Source organism: Phocoena phocoena, chromosome 1, assembly GCF_963924675.1.
Source record: "Phocoena phocoena chromosome 1, mPhoPho1.1, whole genome shotgun sequence".
Lineage (NCBI taxonomy): Eukaryota > Metazoa > Chordata > Mammalia > Artiodactyla > Phocoenidae > Phocoena > Phocoena phocoena.
Genome location: NC_089219.1, coordinates 174524161 through 174537712, shown reverse-complemented (window position 1 = coordinate 174537712; position 13552 = coordinate 174524161).

Below are 13552 nucleotides of genomic sequence, written 5' to 3'. Positions count from 1 at the left end.
AATCTGAATGAGATCCTTGCTGAGTAATGTTGGTTGTATGTTTTTCCCTTCCATCACTTTAAATATGTCCTGCCACTCCCTTCTGGCTTGCAGAGTTTCTGCTGAAAGATCAGCTGTTAATCTTATGGGGATTCCCTTGTATGTTATTTGTTGTTTTTCCCTTGTTACTTTTAATATTTTTTCTTTGGATTTAATTTTTGATAGTTTGATTAATATTTGTCTTGGCATGTTTTTCCTTGGATTTATCGTCTATGGGACTCTCTGCACTTCCTGGATATGATTATTTCGTTTCCCATATTAGGGAAGTTTTCAACTATAATCTCTTCTAATATTTTTGCAGACCCTTTCTTTTTCTCTTATTCTTTTGGGACCCCTATTATTCGAATGTTGGTGCGTTTAATGTTTTCCTAGAGGTCTCTGAGACTGTCCTCAATCCCTTTCATTGTTTTTTCTCTATTCTGCTCTGTGGTAATAATTTCCACTATTTTATCTTCCAGGTCACTTATCCGTTCTTCTGTGTCAGGTATTCTGCTATTGATTCCTTCTAGAGAATTTTTAATTTCATTTATTGTGTTGTTCATCATAGATTTTTTTGCTCTTTAGTTCTTCTAGGTACTTGTTAAATGTCTCTTGTATTTTCTCCATTCTATTTCCAAGATTTTGGATCATCTTTACTACCATTACTCTGAATTCTTTTTCAGGTAGACTGCCTATTTCCTCTTCATTTGTTTTGTCTGGTGGGTTTTTTTTACCTTGCTCTTTCATCTGCTGTGTGTTTCTCTGTCTTCTCATTTTGCTTAACTTACTGTGTTTGGGGTCTCCTTTTTGCAGGCTACAGGTTCATAGTTCCCGTTGTTTTTGGTGTCTGCCCCCAGTGGCTAAGGCTGGTTCAGTGGGTTGTGTAGGCTTCTTGGTGGAGGGGACTGGTGCCTGTGTTCTGGTGGATGAGGCTGGGTCTTGTCTTTCTGGTGGGCAGGACCAGGTCCATGGTGTGTTTTGGGGTGTCTGTGAACATACTGTGATTTTAGGCAACCTTTCTGCTAATGGGTGGCATTGTGTTCCTGTCTTACTAGTTGATTGGGGGGTTCTGGCTGACTCAGGCTGGGGGGACCAAGGGGTATGGAATGCAGGATGAGCTTGTGGTGGCAGAGGCCATTGTGACATTGCAACAGGCTGAGGTGTGCCATGTGTTCTCCCGGAGGAAGTTGTCCCCTGATCACGGGACCCTGGCAGTGGCGGGCTGCACAAACTCCCGGGAGGGGAGGTGTGGATAGTGACCCGTGCTTGCACACAGGCTTCTTGGTGGCTGCAGCAGCAGCCTTAGTGTTTCATGCTGTCTCTGTGTCCCTTCTGATAGCCACGGCTCACACCCATCTCTGGAGCTCTTTTAGGTGGGCTCTGAATCTCTTCTCGTCATGCACCCCGAAACAATGTTCTCTTGAATCTTAGGCAGTTCCACACTTTTTCCCAGACTCCCTCCTGGCTAGCTCTGGCACACTAGTCCCCTTCAGGCTGTGTTCATGCAGCCAACCCCAGTCCTCTCCCTGGGATCTGACCTCCGAAGCCTGAGCCTCAGCTCCCAGCCCCCACCCGCCCCGGTGGGTGAGCAGACAAGCCTCTCGGGCTGGTGAGTGCTGGTCAGCACCAATCCTCTGTGATGAATTCAAGAAATGCTCTAGCTAAAGCACTGGTATCAAGAGGGCCTGGTAATGCTCCATCATAAGATGCACCATTTTCCTTCCCTAGATTTTGTTGTATCCTTCATTTAGTCCAAATATACCTTAATTTCCATCAGTAGATGGACCCATGTTTTAATCCTGACGTCTAAGTTGGCTATTGGCCATGTCCCAACCAGGAAGTTTTCTCCTTTTATTGTAAAACATATTGATTACACGATTACAAACATGAATTGGATTTTACATTCTTTCTTAAATATAATTCTAAAATATTAAAAAAATTATAATGAACTAAATAGAACACAAAACTTGTTTACTTTGATAAAAAACAGGGAAGTAGGAAAAGAGAATTTCTGAAGACCACTACCCTTCTAATGCATTATTTTGCTTAGGCTGTATCTTCTTGTTGTATGTAAATACAAGACTTACATCTTTGATTAATTATTTCATTACCAAAATTATCCTTATTATGAAAATGCTTAAGTATTTAAATTCAGGATGATGAAATAATAAAAGAGATGATGACAAAAGTATAAAATGTCTTCAATGAACTTCATACAAAAATAGAACACTAAGATCTCAAGAGCTATAGTCAGAGACAGCCAGTGTTATCTCCATGAAGTATTAACAAAATAATGTCCTTCTTGACTTTCAGTCCATGGGTTTCTTTTTACAGGTTTTTTCAAAGACATACTATTCTTCTTTAATTAAAAAAATAAATTAACTGTATTTAATTGCAGTTACACAGTTAAATGAATGGAATGGAGATATAGGTGGAAGATGAGCAAAAAGGAAAGAGAGAAATTTCATTGTGATCTGTTTTATAAATGGGCATTTACAGCTCAAAGGAACAAAGAACAGGTAACTAACAATTGTGGGAAGGTTTTGGCATTTGTCTTTTCCTGAAATATATTTCTGTAATGAACAAAAAAATTGAAATAATCTAATATTTTTCAAGCTGTGTTAAAATTAAGAAACGCTCACATTATGATTTGGTATAATAGAGTAATAATTAAAGATTTATTTATCTTCAAGCAAATGCAGCAACCATAAAGTCTTAGAATTGCTGAGTTTGGGGTATCTCAAGCAACGTAACTGCCAACTAACACTAGTCAGGATATCATTCAAGAACTATAGTATTCTGCTTTTACATATCCCATATGCTTTCCAAAATGTCCAATGTTGTATAAATATAACTAAAAACATGTTTAATGTTATGTTTTTAACACATTCTTTTCTATAAATATGCAGTATTAAATTTATAATTGTAAGAAATGCCAAATGAACAGACTGAATATTGCAAAGCTCAATCATTGCAATGACTGAATTTTACAACTGAAATCAACAAGAGAGAATATTGGCAAAAAAGAATTAACTAAAGGTACTGTATTTGTATAAAGCTGATATTATGAAATGCCAGGTCTCTTGAAGTCTGAGTTTCATTTGGTTTGTGAACATTAACATATTTGTTTAAACACACTACCTATTTAAATATAACCAGTGTAGTTGTTAATGCTATTATTATTACCCTGTAAATTTATAACTGTGTACTTATAAATTTTCATATTCAAAGAGTAAACATTTAAGAAATAAAAGAAAATCCACATAAATATATGTGCTTTTTGAAAATTGAAAAATAAACAAAATTAAACATACAGTTACCTGTGAGGGACAGGAGGAAACAAGATGGGGAGGACATGAATAGAAATTAGACTGCTCTGAATGTACCACATTTTGTAGAATTAATTTTATAAGCAGGTAAATGTTTTACATAATAATCACTCAATGTTAAAATTTATAAAGTAATTCCTAAAAATCAAAAGGTAAATAAGAGGAATAAACCCAAATTTTTTGAGCTGTTTCTGCAGCCATTCCTCACAATGAAGAATTATGTAAATTGCCTTTAAATTCAATAATTTGATAGTACTTTCCTAGTGAGATATTTCTCTATGGACCAAAAGACCCTGAAAAAAAACTTGCAACTATCAAGTCTGATTATAGAGTAATTCGTATTATTAATATTTTCTTCCGAAACTATTAACATCATATATGTATATACCAACAGGATGAAACAAGTAATTCATCATGACAATGTTATTAGGAACCAAGATTTTTACCTTAGGGTAAAATAGATGAAACTATAAAATAAATAATTTAAGAAAAAACAAAAATCCTGAATTCTTATTTGAATTTCAAACATCATTTAAACTCATAGTATAATAATAGACACACATAATTTCTCGTTTTATCCATTAAAAATACATAGAGGACCTCCCTGGTGGCGCAGTGGTTAAGAATCCACCTGCGTTAACAGGTTTGATCCCTGTTCCGGGAAGATCCCACTTGCCGCGGAGCAACTAAGCCCGTGTGCCACAACTACTGAGCCTGTGCTCTAGAGCCTGCATGCCACAATTACTGAGCCCACACGCCACAACTACTGAAGCCTGCATCACTAGAGCCCATGTTCCGCAACAAGAGAAGCCACCACTATGAGAAGCCTGTGCACCACAATGAAGAGTAGCCCCCGCTCGCCACAACTAGAGAAAGTCTGCATGCAGCAACAAAGACCATACACAGCCAAAAAATTTTTTAAAAATATGTAGAAACAATAATCAATAATTTAGAACAGTAGAATAAGCAGCTCATATTGTGGTCTCTAAATATAATTTTCCACTAACAGCATTTTTTGGTATAATGACTAATTTCAGAACTGAGGCAGAAAAAGTACAAAATGAGACTGGAACATATTGTCTTAGTAAAGTAAAAGGAAGCTATCAAAGACTGATATTATTAAGGGGAAAATAAGTTCAGAGTTAAAGATACATATTAAAGTTAAGTGAGGACTAATGTGAGCTAATTTTATGAAGTTTCTACAGGCCGAAATTGGATAATTTGAGGACCAGTAAGCAATATACCTGACATGGATTGAAAAACATCAAATATGTTCTTAATGACATAAAAAATAAAATGAACAAAATAAAAATTAAAAAGTACAAATTCTATTGCTCTCCACTGGAGAAAACTAGAGAATAAATCTATTATTTTGAAAACTGTTCAGTAAATTTAAAAAATAAGTATTTAACATGCTTTTCATGTGTAAACTGTGTTCTGATAAGTTAAACATTTGATGATATGAAATTTCTCATTCTGAAAGCATTCCAGATGAAAAGTGAGGAAGGAATCATGGAGTAAGAAAAGCACCATTTGCAACATCAAGTGAAATAGTGGATCTAGACAATGATCAGCACTGACTGCTAACTTCACAGAAAAGTTACTTTCCCATAAACAATGAAACAACGACAGGAAACATACACCAGCTCCTAGGAAGTGGTCTTGCTGAAAAATTGAACCAAAACCTAGTCAAATCTCTAAATCTAAAAACTATTGTTTATAGGAAAACAAAAGGAGAGAGGAGTGTGCTAAATAACATCTTGGGAATACATCCACTAAAATCAAAAATATGGATGACTCAAATTTGCATTCATTATGCTCAATCACACTTCTTTGGAAAAAGCAAGTCATATGGCAAAGCACAATGACATCACACAGTGAACTACTTTTGGCCCATGAAAAGGACGTGCACGTTCTAGGAGTAATAGATAATTATAGTGAATGACATTTTCTACCATTTCCATTTCTGGTCACTGCATAATTGTGAGCAGAATTCATGTAGATTTATTTGGAAAAACAGCATGTCAAATCTATACTGCTACAAAATGTCAAATATCCTGGTAGCTACTGAACCAGGGAAGGTTATCACCTAAAATATTCCAATGGTTCTCAAAAATGGGTGATCATAAAAATCACCTTGGAAGCTGAGATATGATTCTGAATATGATAGCGAATATTTCAAAAGTTAATAATATTATGCAGACAGCATTGAGAATCTTAACTTTTTCTGAGAAGAGAAAATGAAGATATACAAAGGTTATAAATGAGCATATTTCTCTGAGTTAGGGCTAGCTTAAATGTACATATAAAAGAGCATAAAGGACTTACCAAATTTAACGAAAATGGCAGACCTTTAGCCTGAAGTTTTATAAAGTTTCTCAAGTCTGAGTATAAAATTATCTTATAAGTATTCAGACCATATAAAGGTGTTGAAAAGAATGTAAATCAAAGTAGTGTGGACTTAACTGCAACAGAAAAGATAGAAGACAATGATATATTATGTACCATTTATCAAAAGGAAAGAGCTATGATCCAATGATCATATAGTCAAGGAAAAGAGTGTTTAAATGCCAGAACAATATGAAGATATTTTGGAAATGCAAGAAATTTGAAATGACATAATCCAATGCAAATGCTTATGAAATTACAGTAAATGAATGAAAATGAAAACTGAAAAAGGCTTCACAGAGCTGTTATAAGAAATTGGTCTGGATCTAAGTGAAGAGGTAGATACAAGTAGAAATTGGATTAATTTATTGAGTTGTAAAGATTCTTTTGTGTTTTACCAAATCTTCTGTAGTTCAGTAATGGAATACAAAGCCATGTATAGATACAAGAATGAACAGTAGTTTGTTTTCATAGGAAATGTTTTAATATTGAAAACCTTACCCAAAATATTTTGAGATACCAGCTAATGTGAAATTTTTGTAGTATATTAGATGTGTGCTCAAACTAAACTCCTTTTTCTACGCTTGTCATTGGCAAATTAATTATTTTTCTCCTAATGTATGTAAGTTTTTTTTATGCTAACGGAGAAAGCTGCTATAGGCAAGTCCATCTTTTACTGTGTAACATAATTCAAGTAACTGTAACTAGTTCGGAGAGTAATATAATATGTAATTGCTTATGGAACAGATCCAAATTATGCACCTAGCTATAAGAAATCAGATAAGAGCAGAAAGTACTAAGTGGTAAAAGGATGGCTACACACAAAATGAAGTTCATCAGTATATCTGTTAAGAAATGAAAAAAAGAAAAGAAAATTAACCATCTAAAATTCCCTTGAAAAATAAAGCATAATGAAGGAGTGTGTTTGAATTTTGAACTAGATATCCTTTATCCACGGGGCATTGAAAGTGTCATGTTGAACCAGCCAAGGATAATCTGCTCCCTGACACCTGGTGACAAATTAACCTCTCAAAGTGAGGGGCAGGTTCTTACTACCTTGATCACATGAAAGGTAAGGACGAACAAAATATGTTTCAGGAATGAACCAGTTTATTGAAACTTTCACATAAGTGAGAAGAAGCGAGCAGAGAAACAGAAAGCAAAGATATAAGTAAAAATGTAGAATGAAAGTCAACCACTGGAGCACTAAGTGCTAGTAACTTACTAAGTCTGTGTGTACAGGGATGGAAAAGTCCAGTTGTTGCGGGAGGCAGTCTCCTCAAGTAGGCACTCAAGCGGGTCCAGATTACTGCTGGGTCCCCAACGATGAAGTGAAGACCATCCACTTGGGTAGAACCTCTGGTGTCCAATGTCTTGGCGAGTGGATCCTCAGAAGGAGACGGAGTCACAGCCAGATGTGTCTCAAATTGACAGTCCCAGCTCACCCATATGTATAGTCCCAGGAGGCCGTTATTCCCAAGACTCGATGTTCAGTTTGGGAGGGGAGAGTTTCTAATGCCGACCATGTCTGCTCAGGTCAACTTGGCAGGAGATCCCCAAAATGTCCATTTTTGGAGGGAAAGATTTTTAGTGCCAACTTTCTCTTCACAGATGTTATCTCAGACAACTTGTGAGGAGACTGCCCCCAAATATCTGTCTCTTCTTATCAGCATGTGCAAATCAATCTTGGCTTGGTTACAGCAAGAACTAAAAGTGAGACCTCCCGAGGCATGGAGTCAGTCTCCCGTCAAGGCTTTATTTCATGCCTGATGGGACTGACACCATGCCTCAAAGGGCTCCTTCATGTCTTATGATTTATGAGTTTATATTATTTATGAGTTTTATTATACATGTATTTATTATCTATATGTAAGAATCACACCAAGAAATCACACAGTAACAGAAGGAAAATCAAAAAACAAGTATAGACTTTTCTGTAATTATGAGCCTTTATTTCATGAAATGCAAATACTAATTTTCAATGATAGTAACTAAAAAAGATTAAGAATCTGTATGATATTAGGCAATATTTTATATTTTTAGTTTGCTTTTTATTCAATTTGGCACATGGCAAATATTACCTTGGTTTAATATAAATGAGAAATAAGAGGCAGGAGACAAAAAATAAATAAATAAATCAATGATCATATCCAAATCCTAAAAGTATTAATCTCACATTAAATCATAAGTTAAGATAAACTATGATTAAAATAGAATTGCCTATGTGTTATATAATGCAGGCATACCTGACGAATTTCTACCATTCCTATCTTTAAGAACTACCAGCAGATTCCTGTGAGGAATTATTACCCCAAAGTGACATGTGCAAGAGACCAAAGAGTGTCAGAAAGAGAATTCAAACCAGCAAAAATGAAACTCTGCAACGTACCACAGATTCAAGGGAGATATTTCTTCCTATTTCTGACTTTCTCAATCAAACCTTTCCATTCTGCCACTCTCATAAGCCCCATTTCTAAGATTTACTTCAGTTATATGTTTCAAGCTAAGATGACAAAAGTATTTACAGAGTGATCTTTCATAACACTACCACTAGAAAAAGAACATTAGATACTACTCTCAAATGTGTGTACAATTTCATGAAGAGATATCTAAACTCTTTAGAAACACACGTCTGTTACTTTTATAACATGGAAGATATATATTTTCCTGAAGTGTCATATTATAGCTGACACTATTTTACAATATAGTTATATCATAGTGTGAACATGACTTATGAGGCACCTGGGCAAGAGTTCTCACTAAACTTTTCTGTAAGCCCTAGAAGTTATCACTTAAAAATATCAGAGAATAAAAGTATTTCTGTTGAAAAGAAAATGAATGAAAACAATAATTGTTCAGTATTCTATGAACTATTTATTTGAACACATTCTCATCATTGATAATTTATATTTCAGTTTTTACATCTCCTGACCTATGCGCAATCATTAACTTAGATCCACTCAAATAACTAAAATTAAAGACATGAGAAATACAAAAGTATAAGACTATAAAAAATAGCTCAAATGTGTATTAAATGTATATTTTTAAGGAGAACTTAAATAAATTCTAATATGGTATTTTCTTTGTACTGTGACAATTAATTTTTAAAGATTTTTTTAAAGGGCTTTATTTCTTTACAGTAGTTTAAGGTTCAACAAAACTGAGAAGGTATAGCTATGTCCCATTAGCCCCTGACTCCACACGTGCATAGCCTCCCCCATTAACAGCATCCACCCCCAAAGTTGCAACATTGATACAACTGATGAACCTACATTGACACATCATAATTACCCGAAATCTATAATTTATGTTAGGGTACACTCTTAGTGTCGTGCATTCTATGCATTTGGCCAAAGGTATAGTGACATGTATCCACCATCATGATTTCATGTAAAGTATTTTCACTGCCCTAAAAATTCTCTGTGACCCACCTATTCTTACCCTTAACCCCTGTCAAATGCTGATCTTTTTACTATCCATAATTTTGCATTTTTCAGAATGTTATACAGTTGGAATCATAGAGTATGTAGTCTTTTCAGGTTGGTTTCTTTCACCTAGTGCATTTAAGCTTCCTCCCTGTGTATTCATGGCTTGATAGCTCATTTCTTTTTAGTGTTGAATAATATGTCATTGTCTGGATGTACCACAGTTTGTTTATCCATTCACCTACTGAAGGACATCTTAGTTGTTTCCAAGTTTGGGCTATTAGGAATAAAGCTGCTCTAAATATCCACGTGCAGGATTTTGTGTGGAATTAAGCTTTTAGTTTCTTTGGGTAAGTACCAAAAACTGTGATTGCTGGATCTTATGGTAAGAGTATACGTAGTTTTGTAAGAAACCACCAAAAATTTTTAATTAATTTTTTCAATGTATTTTTACTACAATTTTTAGGCAATTGTGATGAGCTGAGTAAAATTGAGGCAACATGTAAATAGTTAATATACCAACAAAATGAAGTGCAATGTCAGGGACTTTGGACATCCTGCTTGAGGTGGGCTAGGTAATATGTTGCATTTATGTGTTCTTTATTTTGTGTGTAAATGGCTTATGAAAGCAATGTGTTTAATAACTGGTCATTACCTAGTTTTTCTTGAAAAGAAAATAAAGTGATTTTGTGGAAAAGCCTTTCCGATAGATGCCTGACTCTGGGAGTTTTGATTTCCTTATTATTTTATAAATGAAATTTTAATTAATTTGAGGGTGGAGAAGAAAATGGAATCTTCTTTATAAATGATGAATAATCTCTTAACATAAGACTTTACTCCATAATAATCATCTCAATTGAGAACGTATTGTTTTCCTGAAATGTCCTTTTAAAGACAGATTGGAATGTGTAGATTTAATATACTTAGTGAATTAGAGTAGGAAGGATTCATGAAACAAAAGGCAAAAAGGACATTTTCACTTTTATTGTGAATATTAATACTTTACAGGAAATATAGCAGACTTTTCCAGAAGCAAACTTTTGACCAGGTAGCCTCTCAGAATTTTAGAAAGGAAATCTCTATTTCTTATTTTTTAAAAACAAATATGGAATGATAAGTTTGGTGAGAATGAATATGACTTTGTGGTAATTATTGCTATAGTTTAATCAGTAGTATTATTTTGCAACTATAGAAATTCTGTGAAAAATTAGTAATCCTGTTGATCATTAAAAATCATGTTATTAGCAATCCATATTTTATCTAGATACAGTTTAATTATTGTAATACAGAAATTATTTCTACTCCATATTAAAATCCTTTTTTAATAAAAAGAGAACATATGGTCCATATTCTACTTTTTTAGCCAGCACATTAACTCAAATTGAATTTCCTGTTCTTTTTGCTCCTTATTTCTTATTCCTAGATCCTCAATTTCCTAGAGTAGAAGTTTTGTTTTCTTCTTTCTTGAAATCCTAAAGATATTAAATTTACCTCTTAATGGAGTTCATCATGGTGTGCCATTTGTTGTATTTTGTTTAGGTTCTCATGAGAAGCATTTGACCATGTAACAATGTCACTGAAATCTACTATGGTTGAAATGGTTTGTGTAAGATAGATTAACAATAGAACATATTAACAGTTGAATTCTCTAAACTTTTATTAAGACATTAAACTGTTAATAAAACAATATAGAAAGGTTTACCATTTCCACTTCAGGTGGTATTTATGATATACCTTGCAGGCTTGGGGGAAAAAAATGACAGTTTTAATAGAAGGTAAATTGGAAACATAAACTAGTCATGTACTAAAAGACTGTTTTACTTGTTGACTTTCTAGATCAATCAGAGGCCTATGGAAACAAACCCCAAGAGCAAGATGAGTGCAATATAGTGCTATTCCTTTTGTGAAAGCAGTCCTGGCTTGTTAATAATGGAGAGAATGGTATCTTGCAAGCTGACCAGTCAAGCATTGAAGAAGAATGACTCAATACATTTAAAAAATCTGTGCAGTTTCTCTCCAATTATTTTTAATGTGCCTTTTGACAAATCGTCAGGAGTGAAAGTTAGCAGACTTTACTTTTATGACCATTCCATTTTGCATCCTGTCAAGTGATGAGTAGCATGGCTCTGAATAGGATAAGTGCAGTGAAGAAAAAGGTTTGCCAGGGAGAATTTATGATGACAGGGCATATATTTTTCTGACAGAAAGCAAATGTGAAAGGTGGTTTGAATCACAATTAAAATGTCTTCTTAGTGCATACGGGCAACATGAACTACTATTGGAAATAGAATTTGAATAAAAGGAAAACATAACATTTATAATACTTAGAAGTGTGAATGTCTAAAAGCCCATAGATTATCAGAGCAATTTTAATTTACCTTGTGTACATAGATTTGTGTACTTAATCATGGAAGACTTTACATATATGCACACACATTTAGACACTAATATTGGAATACAATTCACTGTCATAGTAATTATGGTATATTTATTTGTTAGAAAGTGAGACATTTTAGAAAAGATATTTACAAAAACTTACATGATTTTCACTCATGTATCACATTACATTGACAACTATTTGAAAAGACAAATGAAATGGTCATTTAAAAGTGACAGGGAATATGATCATAAATACAAGGAAGAGTCAAGATGTTGCCAATTTTCATGTCAGATCTATTAAGTACGGAGAGCATGTTTTTGTTTTCTCCTTTGCAGCTAAACCTTTAAGTTCCTTCTTGTTCCTTACTCATAAACAATTCCAAGCTCTACTGTAGCAATAACTTCTTATTCATTGTTTTATAACACCAGCCTATCATACAAAAATATCAATTACTGTTTCATCAAAATATTTCCTTTCTGAAGATTTCATAGTGATCCTTAACTGCTTATATTATTACCTAAATCCTTCCAGGACTTCATGATTATCTACAAAACATTTCAATTCCAGCCATGCTTTACCCACTTCATTTAGTGTCTTCATCCTAAATAATAATATGATTATATTGCTATATAAAACATAACAATATGTAATCTGTTATAGATATGTGTATGTAAATTATAGAAAATATAGAAAAAGTTCTCAACAATGTTTGTATTACATTATTATTTACCTATGAAAAATTAGATAAAGTCTAAAATTTTGGATAAAAAATGAGAGAAAGATAAATTAAAGTGCACAAGTTAAATAACAGTTGCATAGTTATTGCATATGATTGTAGAAAAGAACAACAAAAACCTCTGAAAAACCTAAGTAGAGAGGGTCATCACCAAAATGACAATGTAAGTCATTCCTGATTTGCTCCCCTTCACAAGAAGAACAACTAACAACTATTCAAGAACAAGACAAAACTGAGAGACTCCTAGAACATGGGGGTGACTGAAGCACCAAGACAGACTGCATGAAAAAACTAAGAGAAGCAGCTATACATTAACTGTCTGTCCCTCCCCCAGGACAGCATGGCACCATGCAGAGAGGTCTGCCCTGAGCCTCTAGTTCCTCCAGTGGCAAAAGAGAACCCACAGGCACAACTAGCACCCCCAGCACTGTGGGTTGCTTTGCAGGATCCCCTACTCTGATCTTGCTCCATGGAGATTTCAGGGAAATATTCTGGGTTCAACTACTGGGAATTTGAATGTGACAGAGAGGGGGGGATGGGCCTGCAACAAGCACATGAATCGTAGCAGAGTTCATAACTGCAGTGGCCAAGTAATAAGCCCAATCAGAGTCTGCTCACCTGCAGAACTCCCTCCTATGCTCAGAGACGGAACTGTTGCCTCATCCCCAAATAGACCATATTAGCAGACCTTAACTACACAAGGACATTACCAGCAGACAAAACCAAAAAACACAAACTGAGCTGACTGGTGAAGAACTGTCTGCGAAAGTAAACTTGTAAAGTCTGGAAGAGAAGTCCGATTACTCAATTGTGCAGATACCAGCATAAGAAATGAGGGATCACAAAAAAATCAGGTAAATATGACACAACCAAAGGAAACCAATAAAGCTCCAATAACTGACCTAAGTGGAAGAATTCATTAGAGAGTTTCAAAAGTAGACTTGACTATGCATAAGAAAGACTCAGCAACTGGAGGAAAGGACATTGGAAATTACTCAGAGGACCAAAAAGATAAAAGAATGAAAAAGAGTGAAGAAAGCCTATAGGAATTATGGGACACAGTCAACAATATTCACATAATGAGAATTCTAGAAGGAGAAGGAAAAGAGGAAGGGACAGAAAGTATATTTAAAGCAATAATGATTGAAAATTTCCAGAGCCTAGGGAGACAAATGGACATCCAGATCCATGTGGCCCAAATGGCCCCAAATAGGTTAAACCCAAATAGTGCTTATAGGGAAACATATTATAATTAAATTGTCAAAAGTCAAAGACA